The following is an 18,456-nucleotide window of genomic DNA, read 5'->3' as shown; positions in this document are numbered from 1 at the left end:
GGTTGTCTTTTTATCTTACTTGGATACGACTTATGTAAAGGTAAATTTTTGTTTGTACTTTAATGTATTTATAAAAAAAAAAGAAGACTTTTAATTAAGTACAAAGCTCACTAACTCTCTTAAAAAGTAAATATTTTTTTGGCGAAGAAAAAATCTGCCAACTGTACAGTGCAAATTGATAAGCTGTCACATAACGTAAACGTCATTTAACATCCTGCTTCTTGAATTGAGCAGTGATTAGGTTTTTGTCAATATAATTCTGCCCGGCCCTAGCGCCATATTTGTTCATTAATGCTAAATTGAAAACTAACTAGAGCCTTCGTAAATTGAGAATTAGTAGTTGTGGAGCGGACCATTCATTCTAGCGGACATATATAATATATTTATTATATATTATATCCTAACATCTAGTTACCAACGTTGCTACTTTTTTGCCTTTAAGTGTAAAAATCCGGTCTCAAAAGTGGACAGATTTGTCATCTTGATTACGATGCACCTGCTTCTTATCCCGTTGTAAATTATAGTCATAAAACCTATCTCCTATTTACTCGTCTAATAAGGTAGTAAGGTAAATAAGATTACGGGTTAAAAGTCTGCAAATGCACTGACTGCTGCGTTCAGAGACAAATGTTAACAGCGTTAGTTCCTTTTTTCGCCACGTGTATTTAAAGCCTTGTCGAGCTCTATGGTTATGGTTAAATATAGCGTCTTGATGGCGTCCATTTTTAACTTTAACCAAAGATTTGACATTTTGCATTGTAGTTAAAGTTATAGTTAAAGTTACAGTTATAGTTAAAGTAAGTTGCTGCAACCCACCCTAAATAACTTCAACTCATCAGACGTCACTTGCAACTGGCAAAACACAGAAAAACAAAAAATCCCTATTCGTAGCATCGTTTTGAGCTGTGTTTTAATGATAGTAATGGCGTCTGTAATTTAGACGATTGAGTTATTACCTTCGGATATACACAACAGGTTTGTCGAATCGACATTCGATGTAGAAAGTTCGATTTAGTTGAAGTTTTTGAAGGAGAGAATCTCATATAATATTGAAACCTTATTTTTAGTACAAGTTACATGTTTTAAAACGTACACTTTTCTTTATAAAAAAAAATAAAATAAAAACTCTCTTGTTGTATTCGGTGCGCATCTATTTGATAAAAGATGCAAAATATCGTTGAAAGAACTTTAATATTTTATACTTTTATATTTAGGTTTTTTTGTCTTTAATTTTTATCTTTTACTGCATCTAACTAAACACAAAATGAAACATTATTGTTGAATGCTTAAAAAAAACAAACATTCATTCGAGTGAATAATCACTCAAGAAAACCCTCGATGAGCTTTAAAAAGCTTCTACATATAACTTTATATCAAGAATACATATAGACATATATATCAACCAGACACCAGTTTTCTAAGATAGCTTAATTAGGTATACCGTATGTCAGCTACATAAAAAATCCATTTAAATTTTTCAACAGGTTACAAGCTACAACTATAAAATCGTCTCATAGGCGATAAGGTTATTTTATTTATTTATTATATTTTCATACGTATTTAATTAAAATTTACATAAATTTGTTATTTTAGACAGCCATATTTTAAGTTTAAAGTATCAATAAGTTGAAAGTATCGTATAAACGTGTGACTTTCGACAAAAATGTTTATATTTGTAAGACATTTACATTAGAGAAATTTAATATGAGCAAAGCATTTAAAAATGTCGTGATTATTTTTTGGTATTGGGTGTCCAAATAACTCGTTTAAGAAAGAGTGAGTGAATCCCAACCTAGGGTTATAAAACACATCACTAAATAGTTACGTTAAATCAACCTAAAACTGAGACTTTGAATATATTAATTATTATTCTCTGCATGTATGTAAAGTTTAACACAGAACAAAAAATTCGAAGGACCAGCAAAGTTCTCTCTACAGGTGTAACAAAATAATGACAATACTTTAGAGTAAGTATGTATATTATAATATACATACAATAAGTTAGCTGTATAGAGTTTACTGTAAAAGAGCAGCGTTGAAAGAGTAAATTTTTTAAAACTTTTGTATGACCAATGTCAACGCTGGGGCAAGCCCATACAAATAGCAAAAGAAAATACTCTTTAAGATACTTTCCGCTGTAGTTTCCAATGAACTTATACAGGCTGTAACAAAAACAAGTGATAATACTTTAGGGAGTGTATGTGTTTCTTATAGAGAGTTCACTGTGAAAGTAGCAGCGCTGAAAGACCAAAAATTTTTTTCACTTTTGTATGGGCAAGCGCCCGAGCGTCACGAGTTTCCCCATACAAAAGTGAAAAAAATGGTCTTTCAGCACTGCTACTTTCACAGTGAACTCTGTACAAGGAACACGTACAGACCCTAAAGTATTATCACTTATTTTTGTTACACCTTGTATATAGTATAAGGGACACATACACAAGGTGTAACAAAAATAAGTGATAATACTAAAGTATTATCACTTATTTTTGTTACACCTTGTATATAGTATAAGGGAACATACACAGTACACACCCTAAAATATTATCACTTTGTTTTGTTACACGTCTAGCTAGATGATACGATAAACATGATGTTCATGATGATAATGCATTTGAAACTCATTATTCATACGGAACCCATTAAACAACGGGTCGTTTTTTAAATCGCTTCATTATAGCCCTTCGTACGTAGGCGTAAGATGTCGCTTTCCTCTTGAATTGATTACGTTTTTTACATCACATTGTAAGGAAATCATCAGAGTTTATCTTAATGATCTGAGATTAACATGTCGACATGACTGAGCCGAAAACAGTGTTTCTATATAAGTCTTAGAATAATTTAATGCTTGGTGGTGTACTTTTATGTACTTCGTTACAAGATAGTCATTCACGCAAGAATCGTAAATGTTTCCTAGACAAAAACCATCCTATATTCTTTCCCTAGAATCAATAATTTTTATATTAATCAAATAATGGAAATCAGTTCCGCGGTTTATGTCTAAAGAGTATAACAGACATAATTCTACAATTTCTACAATTATACCTTATTGCAAAAGAGTATCTTCCGTAATATTTTTTAGATTATTATGTTAATCTCAAAGATATTAAAGTACACTTTAATGATCTATTTAATTTAACCGAAATCTAAAATTAAACCAAATTGAGATATCTAATTTTTATGGAGTATACAATTATGCATCCACATTGTCAACGAAATTTTTCAAACTAACATCAGTTACCTAAACTGTAAACTTAAAATATGTACTGTATAACAACTTTTACTAACTAGGTTTAAGGTTATTTGAAAACAATGGAATTTTCGACCCACACGTGTTTTTAACATCTTAATTGCTATAATTTCCCTCTACGCCCTCTACAGAATATGTTCATCGAACACAAACGCTCTGGGCGATTTTCAGAACCAACCTTATGGTACGTTCAGATTTATTTTGCCTCTAAGTTTCAATGAGATTGATCCTTACACTGTTGGGACAGAGGTTAAGTTAGAGGTAAAATAACTAAAACAGCACTGAGGTACATATAAGTACGTTGTACTGATATTTTAAACGTCAACACTGGAAAATTATGGTCCTATCTTCGAGAACAGTCATAAAACTTTACGTAGTCCATACTAATATTATAAATGCGACAGTGTGTCGTCTGTATGTTACTTTTTCATGCCCAAACCGTAGAACCGATTTTGATGGGTATGTAGATACTTTGAGTCCCGGGAAAGGACATAGGATATTTTCTTCCTGGACAAATTATCGGTTCCCGTGATATAAACTAACTCGCGGACGTCTTTATTGACATATTATAGTCAGGGAGCCCTAGAACAATTTTTTTTATTACTATCAAGCTAATTATTTGTGAGTAGCTTCATTATGATAAGACAAACAACATTTTTCTAAAACGGAACCCTAACCCGCAGAAGATTTTGTATATTGGTAGGTTAATAGTAATATAATTTAAGAGTAATATTGTCCTACAAATAGAACAATCCATATTATAGGACCATCAAATCAAAGTATGTAATCCTTTCTATCTCTGGTAGCTACCGCTTTCAAGATTTTTCGCAGATACAAATGTTGTTTGTCTTATTATAATGAAGCTACTCGCAAAAAAATTTGCTTGATAGTAAAAAAATTGTTCTAGGGCTCCCTGACTAATAATGTTTCAGTAAAATCGGTTCAGCGGTTTAGCCGTGAAGAGATAACAGACAGACACACTTTCGCGTTTATGATATTAGTAAGGATGCATCCTTAACGTGGGGCAGGTACCAAAACTGGTACAAGACAGCATGTCGGCGGCCCCGCTGCGGGCGATTTGGGAATTTTTCCCACTCCGGCTCGTTCTGGGGGTAATGGCTTCATTACAAACTCGTCCATGTTATGATTTAAGGGTTGTCAAAAGTGATGGGCTGCTTTATTATGTAATGTTCGTATTATGTCAAGATTTGTACGTAGATTTGTTAGGTTAGATGACCTTGGTCCGGTCGGATGAAAAATAGACCGTTCAGAAGTCAGCTCAGAAGTCGTCGGTTCACCCGACATTGACGTGATCCGGCTATTGATGTCAACAGGGATGGGAGCCCGACATCACATTAGGCAGAAGTCAGAACTAAACAGTAAGCTAACTCAGAAGAGTTCTTGTTAGGTTGCGAATATTGTACACTTATGGATTTTGTTACGGAGCACTTTTCTTATTCTCAAGTCTCAACGTTTTGGGTGCATTCCATCATGGCAGTTCTCCTGTGACGATGTATGCTTAAGTTTCAACATCGAATTTCACATTAATTTATTTTGACATTGACATAAATTGGTTCTTAAAAATATACTACCCGTCCCGTAGTTTTAAAGTCTTTTTGTATCTGTATCTAAAATAAAATATAATAGAGGCACTTACTATCGTCGGGTGGATTTTAAATATACCTAGGTGCATAATAATTACTGCTCCTGTCAATATTGGCAATTTAGTTTAGTTGTCAAAGTCAACCATTAAGGTGTCCGAAAAGTGACAGGACACATCGAAGACCGCAATAACAGCCTTCCGTGACACGATCGTAATTTGGTACCGTAAAATCGATTTTTTACGTGAAATCGATAAGATTGATGTGTGACTGACTACCGGCATTGCTTCAGTGTTTGATTAACATGTTTTTAACGGTTAATTCGAAGTAGTGTGTACTCAAATAAAGTTAATATACCTATGTGTTAAAATATAATTAGTACTCCAGGCAGCATATTTTACGAATATAACTTATACTACGGGTTGGCAAAGTTTTGCGATGGGAAAGAAGAATTTTGTCAACGATCGATGAATTTTCATTCTATTTATTAAATAGTTTCTAACTAGATGTCGCTCGCCGTTGCGCCAAAGCCGTACATTTTTTGCCTGAAGAGTGTAGACAGAGAGACAGACTCGCTTTCGAGTTAAGTATGGATTTGGATAATGGATATCCCTTGGAAACTCTTCTCAATAAACTTGTTAAATTAAATTAAGAACTTGATCGCGTTTAACTTTAAACAGAAGAATATTAAATACACTTAAACAAAAACAACTTCTTTCAAATGAATGCGTTTCAAATGCACTCTATTGAATACACAGAAGAATTAACTTATAAATCGTGAGCAAACACGAGTCGGAGATAATGGTGTACTCGCATCGATTCGATCGCGCCGATACCGACCACACGTGATCGAGTTACATCGATTAAATCGTTATAGAATGAATGCTTGACTATAGTTTTCATAATAACCCCCTTGATATTTTTTTAAGCGCAGAGTTCTTTGTCTGTCGGCAATTATTTTATTATGCAAGACGTTGTATATTTAAGTTACTCACTGTGTTATTGTATACAGGGTGTAACAAAAATAAACTTTAGGGTGTGTACGTGTTCCTTGTTCACTGTGAAAGTAGCAGCGCTGAAAGACCAAAAATTTTTTTCACTTTTGTATGGGGAAACTCGTGACGCTCAAGCCCTTGGCCTCTTGCCTGATATATAGTATATTTTAATTAGTAAAGTGGTAAAATGCCTAATTATATTGTAAAAAAGGTAATATAAAAATTAAAATTCGAAACACAAAACTCTTTATAAAGATTCAGATGAGAAAAATTAACATGAAGATACTTTGAGTGTCGTGAAATAATTCGTAGTAAAGTTGTTATCGCAATTAAAGAAGAATTAATAATTTATATCAAAGTTTCTAGCAAAATCTCATATTATAATAAAGCAAGTTATCTTAAATTATAACCGTTTTCACAGCGTGTTTAATTTTCAAACGCATTGCAGTTATCTAGCGCATACGGTCTAATTAGTTCTAACGACGATCTAAACTGATATCAGTTACTTGAACAGAACCAAAGGTAGTATAGAGGTGTAGATTTCTAATTTCAATTAGAATTTTTGCTTTAAATGAGTAAATAGTTTAACGATTTTGATAATTTAATTGATAAATTTGTGCGTTGGGTTAAATTAACGACTGTAGTATTTATTCGCTTTTCTATAAGTAATCTAATAAAAATAAGTCGGGTTTTCCTTCCTGACGCTATAACTCCAGAACACACGAACCGATTTCCATGGTTTTGCATTCGTTGGAAAGATCTCGGGGCTCCGTGAGGTGCGTTGAAAAATCAGAAAAAACTTCAAGAGAAAAGCAGGAAAACAGGGAAAATCATTTTATGGCAAAACAAAATTTGCCGGGACAGCTAGTACAATAATTGTAAAGTAGCTTGCCCGACAGTTTTCTGTATTGCTTTTTCTTTCTAAGGCTAAAGTAACTTGCGGCAAAAAAAATATGCTCTCAATAAAATCGCAATTCAAACTATCATGTATACTTCGATATACAAAATATAGATTCGCAGACGGCCACACGTGATGAATGCTATTCTGCTTTAGAATGGTGCTTATAAAGCAGTATAGCATTTGTGACAGCATAGAGATAAACTTAAAGCAGCTGAGATTAATACGCTCTGTGTGCACACAAAGAACTGAACTGCCTACAGTTTTGTCTTTGCCAACGATAGGCGTGAAGCATAACTCTGAACTCTTCGAGGTTTTCGTTTTGTGTAATTCATATTTTAGTTGTTTACATTGATTAAAATGTGCACTTTGATCTAAAAACATGCTTTAGAATATTTAAAATGATTAAAAATGTTAGTAGCTATTTTCATTGATTTAAGAAAAAAACAATGATAGAGTTTAATATTCAGCTTTCTTTTGTCAAATTTTAAAGATTTAATTACCAATTCTAAAAATATATGTAACTCAGTTGCATCTTCACAAATACCCCAATTTCTTTGACATTTTCTTTGTGCTTCTACCCTCGTTTATGCTATAATTTTTTAGTTATTAAAAATTAAAATATGCAAATGATCAACTGATAACAATGAAAAATAAATAAAGATTATGATCGCATAATAAAACGATTATGTGTAACACTAAAGTGAGTGATAATTGGTCGTTTTTAAACTCATTAAGATTGAAAAGGTGTGGAGCAGATGTTGATTTAATTTCGGATATGCATCTATAAGATACATATCAATGGCGTTTTTCATAAGTGCCGCATGCACTCCTTGTGTCACATTGCATTTTGGCTATTTTAAAAAGTTAATTCAATATGCTTCTTAATTAACTTTACCATGCCTACCATTTTTATCAAAATAATTGCGAAAGTGTGTCTGTGTCTGTTATCTCTTCACGCTTAAGCCGCTAAACTGATAACGCAAAAAATTGGCATGGAGATCATCAGGACTCATCTGATATGGAATAAATTAGAGAGCCTAAAATTAAATCAAAAATACTGAGTACTCTGTGAGTTCTAATTGAAGGAATTTTAAAGATCCCATAGTTTAAGTAACCTGCTCTTATAGAAACTTATTTTATGGTTAAACATTTAAAAGATCATTATAAAAATAAATAGTGACAATAAATTGAACAGAACATCTTGACTTACTTAATGTAATTTTAATTTTTGAACTTATAAAAATGTTATAAATATTACTCTTAGCAAATCTTTCACAAGTTTTTTTAGCCACAAGATATTGTCACTTAATTCGTAAAATATTCATAAAAACACCTTGATGCTTTTTGGTACTTAATTATTGCCTTGATTTATGAAATTATAATTAAATTTATGAAGTCAAGATGTTTTGTTAAATTTATTGTCAGTATTTATTTTTATAATGTCCTAATATTTTCTATTTAATTTATATTTTCATGTGGGTAATTTTAAAAGTAAATAAAGTTTTATTATTTTAACAGTATGATCTGACTAGGTTTTGCACAGAAGCAAGGTATTTATCATAACTAAATCATTTATTATCTAACGAGCTTTTGTCCGCGACTTCGCTCGCGTTATGAAGTGTTATTATATACAAACTTTCATCCCCCATTTGAACCCCTTGGGGTTGGAATTTATCAAAATCCTTTCTTAGCGGATGCCTACGTCATAACATCGACCCGCATGCCAAATTTCAGCCCAATCCATCCAGTGGTTTGGGCTGTGCGTTGATAGATCACTATGTCAATCAGTCAGTCAGTCACCTTTGAGTTTTATATAAGTATATAGATTTAATCCTACATTTTCTGCAACAATTTCCTCGCTTTTCGCCAACTAAGTACACTGTTCATAAAATATCATATCGTTTTAGATACTTCAGATTTTTTCCTGAAGTTTCCTTTCTCTTTCTCTCTTATAGATACCTGTTAGATTCGCAATGTAATTTTCCTACTACATAAACGGGTATACTTAATATTCAATATGATAAAATGTCTGATGTATCGACGGCAACACAATAATTACTTATAAATTAATCTGCTATTACACATGGTAATATAAATTTGCCATGCCTAATAGATAGAGATCTATTACATTTTTATAAGATCAGTCCCACGGTGGGCAAGATAGGTAATTTTGAAAACTTTGTAATGAATAACAGTACAGAAATAGGTACGACGTTTACACACAGTATTATGAAACAATAAATACCAAGCTATTTCTTTATTTATGTATTTAGGAAGATTGTCTCAGCACAAAAAATAGTTTTAAGGACGGTAGATTTTTCTAATATTTTTAATAAATCACAAAAGCTATTAATGTAGTAGTAATGTAGTATCGTTGTTAACTTTAAAGAACTATGTTTCGTCATAATCTGAAACTTTAAAAGTCGCTTGATAGATAGTGCAAAATAAAGTTAGCTATCCAGTGATAATTTTTTACTGGTGGTAATGATAATAATTAAGAAAGTTAGGGCCTATTTCACCACTTCCTGAAAAGTGCCGGATAGTAATCTACAACTTAACTTGACAGATATGAAGCCTATCTAGAACTTATCAAGCAGTGGTGGAACAGGCTCTTCGTCTTTCTTATCGGTCCAAATGGTAACTCAACGGCATAATATTTAGCCGTAATATTATGGCCATATTATTTTCTAGAATAAGGTGTAGTCTGTTCTAATCAAGGTGCGATGTTACCGCTAGATAGGTGACAACGGTCTAGTATCGGGTTCCTGGGGAGATGTAATCGTGACTGTGGTATAAGTGACGAGAGTAAGCGATTTGAAAAGGACATTCAGGTGCAGAACGTGTAGACAACATATTTTCTAGATCTTGAGGCATGAGCTGATCTTTTACTTCATGTACTTTTAAAAATATTTTACCTTCATTTCCATTACGTTCTAATTTAAAACTTAAAAAGGTCTGAAAATTTGTCCAGCGCACCTAGACTGTCCATGATCGACGATTGTTGTATTTACTTTACAGCTTCGTAATTGTAATAGCGATCATGGTTATTCATCATCCAACGTGAAACGTGAAGCCTTTGAAAACATGAGCATTAATACCAATCGTTTATTTTAAGGATCTTTAAGGAAATTTAAAGTTAACGATGATAGCTATATTTTAATACACCTTGAACATTGAGTCTACGTAAGGTCTACCACCTGCACTGTATTTTTTTTTAATTAAGAAACACTATAGTTTCATATCAGTTTTGAATCGCTTTCTCTTCTCACTTGCACCAATCGACATAAACATATAAAGCATCGCTGGCAGGTAATTATCCGTCGCGGATTTATCGCGTGTCCCCGCGAGAGATTCGAGTGAGATCGGCGGGCGATTCACGTGAGATCCGAGGGCGATTCAGGTTAATTGAGAATTCGATGATTTATCGATCGGCGATATCTTATTTTCGTGAGTTTGACATGTAAATAATTTTGATAAGATATTATTTTAATATACAAGTAAAATATAATGATTTTGCGTAAAAAGGATGTTTATCGCGTATAAGCCACACAATTTTCCGCGATTAAAACTATTATAATTTATAACCCATCAATCCCCAAGCGACAGCCGTATAACAATTGAAAATATATTGTGACTGCGACACCCACGATGGAGGTGCTACTATGTAATTTTTCGGAGCTCAAAGTGTACAGTCATATCTAGACCAATTTTCAGCAAAATGTATTCAGCTGTTTAAGAATCAAGAAACACAGACACTAGACAGACAATCACGATGTCTAAAGCCAGAATCTAGAATTAGGTATGAATCTATTTCATTGAATTTATTGGCATACATTATTACTTCTCATTAATAAACAAACATACTGTCAAGCCTATCACACCATATATACTTAAATTAATGTGTAAACAGGTACACCGAGCTTACAAGTTATCGAAGTAAAAAACTGAATAGCATTTTGATCGTTACATTTTATAATGAGGCCGGAGGCGTCATATCAAAAAATGTGAATAATGTGGTTATAATAACGTAAGGTGGAAAAACACTAGAGTCGAGATGGGGCGATTCACGCGCGATTCGATATCGCAGATGTATCTAGAATTTATGGTATTTCTATAGGTCTTGTAATGTTAATACGCGGGAGAGCCATGCTTCGGCACGAATGGGCCGGCTCGACCGGAGAAATAGCACGTTCTCACAGAAAACCGGCGTGAAACAGCGTGAGTTTACCGGAGGCCCAATCCCCTACCCTATTCCCTTCCTTACCCTCACCCCTATTCCCTTCCCTTCCCTTCTCTACTCTCCCCTATTCCCTTCCCTTTCCTTCCTTAACCTCCCCTATTACCCTGTTCCCTCTTAAAAGGCCGGCAACGCACTTGCAGCTCTTCTGATGCTGCGAGTGTCCATGGGCGACGGAAGTTGCTTTCCATCAGGTGACCCGTTTGCTCGTTTGCCAACTTTATTTCATAAAAAAATAAAAAAAAATTAACACTGAGAAAATAATAAATATGAATATGTTTTTGCTTTTTTCTCCTCCAATTCGAATGACGCAAATCATGTCCAAATAAAAATAATGAATTATCAATATCTAGTTATAGGTTATAAAATTATGCCACCACTTTAAAGTAAGCAACGGTGTTTGCTTTCAAATTATTCTAAAATACCTAGGCTAGGCCGACTTCGATTTGTGTGCACATCGGGTAGGTCATATCCAAAATAATTTAGCAAAACAACGTTCGCCGGATCTAGTTTTCTAAACGCGTGTTTGCTGCATCATCTCGGCAGCGAATTAAGGGTTGCACACACGCGGGCGTTAAGGCGGGCGCACACTGTCCGGTAATTAAGGAGGCTGGATGATAAATAGCCGAGTGTCCGAGTTTTTACCGCAGATGTCATTATCTCCGCCGACTCTATCAGCCGTCACTCGATTACGCGTGGAACTTTATAGAGCTGTTCGTCGGTCAATTTATTTGTCTTTTAGGTATAAATTGAGCCAAGACTATTGGCTTTAAATTTTTAACTAGATCCCAGATAGGGGTCTAGGTAAAGTATTTTCTCAAAATTCATGGTTTTGTTTGCAAAGCCAGGATATTAGTAATTAAGGATTAGAAAAAAAAAAGATATAAAATACATTGTTTTTTTCGTAAGCATGTTATAACAACATCAGAAAAGTTTTCAATAAAGTAAAACGATGCTTGATGTACCAGATCAGTAAAAAAAATAACCTATGTCTGCACAATAATAGACGATTCACACATACACAGTTAATAGCGACTCGTTTTGTGCTTTAGGCCATAATAAGTAGCAGCTCCATACATTCCACCGGTCGGCGACAGCGTATCGCATGAATAATCGAAAAGCTCAAGTTGATGAGCGCTTTTTGTCGCGGTCAGTCCGGCCTCAGGACTCCGGGGCGTTACAAAAACATACAGGAAACATATAATTGGGACTCCAATAATTGAGTCCTTACTGTCTTATTCATTCCAAAGTATGAAGGCTGATGCAATAGGTAGAAATATGGGGTGTCAAATGAAAAATAATTAGGGTGTGGAAATAAAAAATACAAATTCCTGAATTTTTTTTTATGAAATAAGGGGGCAAACGAGCAAACGGGTCACCTGATGGAAAGCAACTTCCGTCGCCCATGGACACTCGCAGCATCAGAAGAGCTGCAGGTGCGTTGCCGTCCTTTTAAGAGGGAATAGGGTAATAGGGGAGGGTAGGGATGAGAAAGGAAGGGAATAGGGGAGGGTAGGGAAGGGAATAGGGTAGAGGATTGGGCCTCCGGTAAACTCACTCACTCGGCGAAACACAGCGCAAGCGCTGTTTCACGCCGGTTTTCTGTGAGAACGTGGTATTTCTCCGGTCGAGCCGGCCCATTCGTGCCGAAGCATGGCTCTCCCACGTGTATAAATTGCGAGCGGCTCCGCTCTTGTAATCGTTAATTTACCCTCGTTAAAATGTATCCTATGTCGTAGTATAGTCTATGTCTATGCCAAAATTCATTCAAATCGGTCCAGTAGTTTTAGAGCCTGTTCAATACAAACAAATAAACAAATGTTTCCCATTTATAATAATAATATTATTGGTATAGGCACAGAATACATATTAGTACAAGATATAGACTGAAATAAATTTCAAAAAAAAGTTTTCAAAATGATTGTCTTACTTGACGTCTAGTTAATATTTTGATCCATTATATAAATTATATTTAATTTCTCACGTTCTTGACTTTTCACGCACATACGTGGAGCTAATAACTTTATAATCATGCTTCCGTAAAATAAACAAAATTATACCTAATAAGAAGCATAATTTTTGTTGTAAAATTACGAGCTCGTTTGATTAAAATTTTTGTAAAATTACTTAATTGTTTTAACAATTCATTATGAAAAATATCTGTAATAATAATTATTTTAGATGATAAACTTAAAAATATAAGTGCAATTGCTTTTAAAAAATACAATTTTAATATTATAATACGCATGATAAGGTTCTACCATTTCTTTTATCTCTTTTCTATAATTTTTTCTGGAATCTCAAAAAATTTCGACACAAAATAAAAAGGTGTTGCAACGAACAAATAAGTGATTTAAACACAAATAAGGAGTCATATAAATTGCAAACAATAAAAACGCATAAGATTAATACAAAAGCAATCAGAGATCTGTGTAAAAAGTGTAAATTACACCGCTATAATATATGGCGGACATGCTATCGCGATGCAAAATATAACAACGCCATCTATGGAGCGTTTTGAGTATTAATCACTTGCTTAATTACGAGTGTGGACATTTACTTTTGAGTTATCGAGTCACCTTTGTATGGTAATTATAAAGTCATTATGTTGTTCGCAGGTTGCCAGATGAAGTGGTGAGTTTTTTATCAACTTTTAACGAACTTCTGTAAGGTATGTCATAATCGCTTTTACCGACCTTATTTTTGATGGAAACCCATCAGGAATCATTGCTTAACATCGTACTATATTTATGAATATTATCTAATTCCAACTTAAAGATGACTGAATGACTGAATGTTAAGAACAAAAATGTAAGTTTCTGTTCGTACTCTTTGGGTACGGAACCCTAAAAAGAATTCTCATACTGACGCAAATCTGATATCAAAACTTACCTTCTGCCATTAATATTTTGGCACTTGGCAAATTGGCGGTTTCTTTAAATAACACCGAATTTCGTAACTTGCCGTACCCAACTACCCACGAAATTAATATTTTAAAATTTTTCAACCTGTCAGTTTGTCGTGTACCTTCGGCAAGCCTTCAATTAAGTCATTAATATGATTACGCCGTGGTTACTTTAAGTATTTGATGTTCAACAACACCTGCCAATTTGTGTTACGGTACTATAAACGTCGTTTAAAGTGTCAAGCTTCTTCTTCTCCTTCGTTAGTTTGCAACTGCTGGCCATTTCTGGCATTCTCTTAATCGACCAGAGCAGTTTTATAGGTCTACCAGAATCTGATGGCAAATATCCTTGATCATTGGATAAATTTTTATATTTGCATGTTTCACACACAGAATAAGACGCTATCAGGAAAAAAAGGATCAAAATGTTATATTCCAATTAACCCGGCATTGCTAGAGTCAATTTATATAAAGTGGAAGAGTTTGTTTGTTTGTTTGAACGCGCTAATCTCAGGAACTACTGGTCCGATTTGAAAAATTATTTCAGTGTCAGATAGCCCTTTTATCGAGGAAGGTTATAGGCTATATTTTATCACGCTAAGACTAATAGAAGCGAAGAAACAGAGGAAAATGTGGAAAGAACGGGGGAAATTATCTGAAAGGGCTGATCGTGGGCTGTTCTCACGAACTACTGGAGCATTTTTTCTGTTATTTGGCATACATAAGATATAAACCACGTGAAGGATCATAGCCTATTTTTTGCGGAATAATTGGTCTGTGAAATATCTAATTTACGCAGGCGAAGCTGCGCGGAATGTCTAGTAAACTATATAATAACTGTGCAAAATTTCATTCACCTTCGTTTCCGCATTTTTCGTCAAAAGGGATCCAAAGTTTTTCGCTCGCTTATTAATATAATATCTAAGATGAGAAAATTTGAGATGAGCAATGAGCATAAGCTCTTTGGCTTTTAATCATAAAGTTATCGAAAGTCGAATATATGGAAACTGTACTTTTTTATTACGTTACGATTACATAGCTACAGGAACCCTCCAATTATCTGAGCGCATTCAGTAACAAGGACTATAAATGTCATTTCGGTTCGTATGCTTTGGGTACGGATTATAGGCAGTAAACCAGGTCGTAAACGGCGTTTCAGAAGAAATTGCGAATCTTGGCTGAATGTTTTACGAACTTCTTTTGTTTTGGAATAACAATTTAAAATGCATAAAACGGGTAGTTGGATAAATAAATCTTTAAATCGTTATGGCAAATTGGCTGAAGTTAAGGGCCTTGATGAAATCGCATTCAAACGAAAGAAGTTAAGAATCAAAATGTACGGAATTTGGCATAGGTTATGGGATTGCAAGCGCTGTATCACATCATCAAATCATCATTTTTGTTGCCATCATCCCAACTTTGTTGTCAAAACTATCGAATGCAATTCAATTCAGATTACGGCAATGTAGCAAAAGTTTTTAAGAGTGCCAACTAAGCGCGTCTGCGTATTTTGACCAGGAGCATCTAAGCCAGTGATTCCCAAACTTATTTTGTCTACTGCCCACTTTGAGAACAAATTATGTTTTAGCGCTCCCCATTGTATCTATTTAAAATGGATCCGGCTAAAATAACCCTCCAAGCCTCTACACAACGCCCCCCTTTTTTCTGGGTCCCACACCTGGGTCCCTTCAGACTTTCAGCGCCCACAAGGAAACCGCCTATTTTGGGAAAGGCTGATCTAAGCCAAAGTACAAACTAAAGTCTGTTCCAGCCCTTGGAATAAAAGCTCTTTTGACAATGCGAGTGCGAGATCTCGAACGTAAATTATATAGACATGGAGATGCGTTTATAGGACTAACCCAGATATCTACGTTTTTTGAGCATAAGTGTTTGGTACAAAAACATAGTAGCTAAACTTAATATAAAAGAGAGTAATAAGTATCGAATGGCGTAGTTATGAATCGAAACAAAGCCCAGTAAATTAATTTCGCTACAATTTAAGGGTATTTATGGAATACGCCAATAAAGGGCCCGCGCGTGACTAACTGAGCTTAAACAATGTACAACTTAAAAATACTACGGCAAGTTGAGGAGAAATTTGATAAACAAACATACATTGTTACCGCTCACAATGGTACAATAAACACGCATGAGTTACGTTTAATAACTACGGTTGGAAGTTAAAGTAAGTTAAGTGATTTTTTAAATATACCTCTATAACAGAATATTAGAAGTACCAATCTCTACTTAATCACACTAAATAAAGGTTATGAGCTTATGAGTTTGTTTGTTACCTCTTCACGTCTAAACGGGTGAACCAATTTTGTTGAAATTCGGTTCAGATATACTTCGAATCCCGGAAAACGGCATAGGATACCTTTTATCCTGGAAAAATGTACGGTTCCCGCGCCATAAACGAATTTTGGCCTAACGGAGTTCTCGGTGTAATCAATGTGAATAAAAAATAATTTTCAATTTGGTTAGTCTCACTTAAACTCGAGAATGACTAAACCGATTTAGCTAATTTTAGTCCTGGACTGTTCATAGAAGTCCAGGGAAGGAATATTAGGAGGAAAGTGATACGGAGTTCACCGATTCATCTAGTCTCATATATTTTCCAACATCAATACAGCTTAAATCTAGTCCGGATCCTAATATTAGTTAGAATTTGCGTATACTTCAAATAATCGTCAAACGATTTTGGAGTTTTGACTATAGAAGGAGAAGATTAAAAACATTATCTTCTCCAGTTCTCAAAAAAGGAGACATATTTCTTGCCTGTTCTTATCCAAATAACTTTATTTAATTAATCTAGGGACTAAGTTATAAGTCATATTAATTTAAAAACCCTTAAATCTTCGAATAACTAATCAAATTAAATCTCTAAGTAAGATTTCAAACCTATACCATAAGAAAACACCTATTTCTAATATTACAACACGCTGCGTACAATATATTTTAATACAATCGTTTGAATTTAAATGCTATGCCGATAAAAATAAAGCCCATAATTGAGAAGCGTATAAGATTACAATCTTGCTTATGGGCTGTCAACCTTTTATAAATAATCCTGTAATATATACCCTGGACATCCTTTATAAGTACCAATTGGTTGGGTTGAGGTGTTTTTTAAATTGTGTGAGAAGGTTCTGTATATTTGAAATGTGTCTATACATTTTTTTTAAGTACATACTTGCATAACATTTTAATACTTGTTAAAACAACTGACTATCTTTATATTTTTATCTAAAAAACATTGTTGTGAGAAGTAATTTACAAATATTTCTTGCTTATTTTCTGCCGCTAAGTTGGTTCCTTTTTGGCGAAAATCGATCGAAACTAGAAGGGTTTTAAAAGTAGCCGAAACTGATTAAAACCCCTTAAGTATGTGCATAAAATGTGAATAACTAGATGGCACGCACAATTCCATTGCGCCAAAAATTGTTGTCGCGGGACACCGTACATTTTTCCACAACAAAATTTGTTCCATGTCCTGTCCCGTCTCTCAAAGTATACTAAATATCTACTTACTTCTAAATCAGTTCAGCTATTCGGGTAAATCTATGAATATGAAATCTTGTTATTTCTGCTACAAAGTAAACTATTGGTTCCACGGAACCCTAAATAGGTGGGAATTATTTGTAGGACACAATAAACGGTGTCGCCGCCGGTTTTTATCTCTGTTCGTAGAACTCCTGCGCCGGCGCATACCAATTTCTGTACCTGATCGAGGTGTTTTAGAATACACTTTGTAATATTCTAGAAGAAGAAGCGAAACTTTCTATGTAGGTTTTATATTATAATGTATTTATTCGTGTGTACTACAGAATATACATAATAAAAAACTTCAGTTTATAGTTTTGATATGTCGTCGAAGACTTTTGTTTCAGTTTATTAGAATTTGGTAGTTTCTATGAACCTTCAGATAGATTTTTACTCGAAAAAATTGAAAGATTTTGTAAACCCCTAATTTTTATACTTTGCCTAACTATAAAAGAATACGTTTATACATCAAGTAAATTAAGCGATGATTCTTCAATTTTATATTTAACATTTCATATAAAATGTGCGGCAATTCTTCAACTCCAGCTATATTAGTGCAGATCCGTCGCACGCGTCTTCCGGCCCTCACTTCCGACGTAGGTGTAACAACCGCCGCAATACTGCTATGTAGGATGCATTTTAATGGACTAAAGCGTATATTTTGTTGTATAAAATAATCCAAGAAACAATGTATACCCGCCGCACTCAGAGACGAATCTTAGTTGAGTAATTGAGGCCGGTATAAATAGTCAGTACTCGAGATGCGACCCGGTCTCAAGACGCGGTTCGGCTCTGTGATTGGTCCAAATTTTGACAGCTAACCAATCACAGAGCCTGAACCGTGTCTTGAGACCGAGACGCATCTCGAGTACTGACTATTTATACCGGCCTTAATTACTCAACTAGAATTATTAAATTTTGACATAAGCCCCATACATTATCTGTTAAACTTTTTATTAAATTGAAATTAAATTTAATCATCACCCTTCTCTGAGTACGACGGTTAGGACTAATATTGTAAGAGTCT

General features: G+C 34.3%; 1 protein-coding gene across 4 annotated transcripts in view; it reads left to right on the top strand.

Annotated features, from left to right (window-relative positions):
• The window catches only part of LOC121736708 (transcriptional activator cubitus interruptus), a 95,502-nt gene that overhangs the window by 16,680 nt on the left and 60,366 nt on the right, over window positions 1–18,456 (top strand). For 2 of the 4 annotated variants that reach the window (XM_042128077.1, XM_042128073.1), the window contains exon 2: window positions 13,600–13,615. The exons of 1 other annotated variant lie outside the window; for it this stretch is intronic. The gene's annotated coding sequence lies outside the window, so the exon portion shown is untranslated. Of the gene's footprint in view, window positions 1–13,599; window positions 13,653–18,456 lie in introns of all 4 variants that reach the window. One more of the 4 variants, XM_042128075.1, reaches the window with a different exon arrangement.

The sequence above is a fragment of the Aricia agestis genome, chromosome 19 (genome assembly GCF_905147365.1).
Source record: "Aricia agestis chromosome 19, ilAriAges1.1, whole genome shotgun sequence".
In the NCBI taxonomy this organism is placed as follows: domain Eukaryota; kingdom Metazoa; phylum Arthropoda; class Insecta; order Lepidoptera; family Lycaenidae; genus Aricia; species Aricia agestis.
This window is presented reverse-complemented; position numbering and strand designations above follow the sequence as displayed.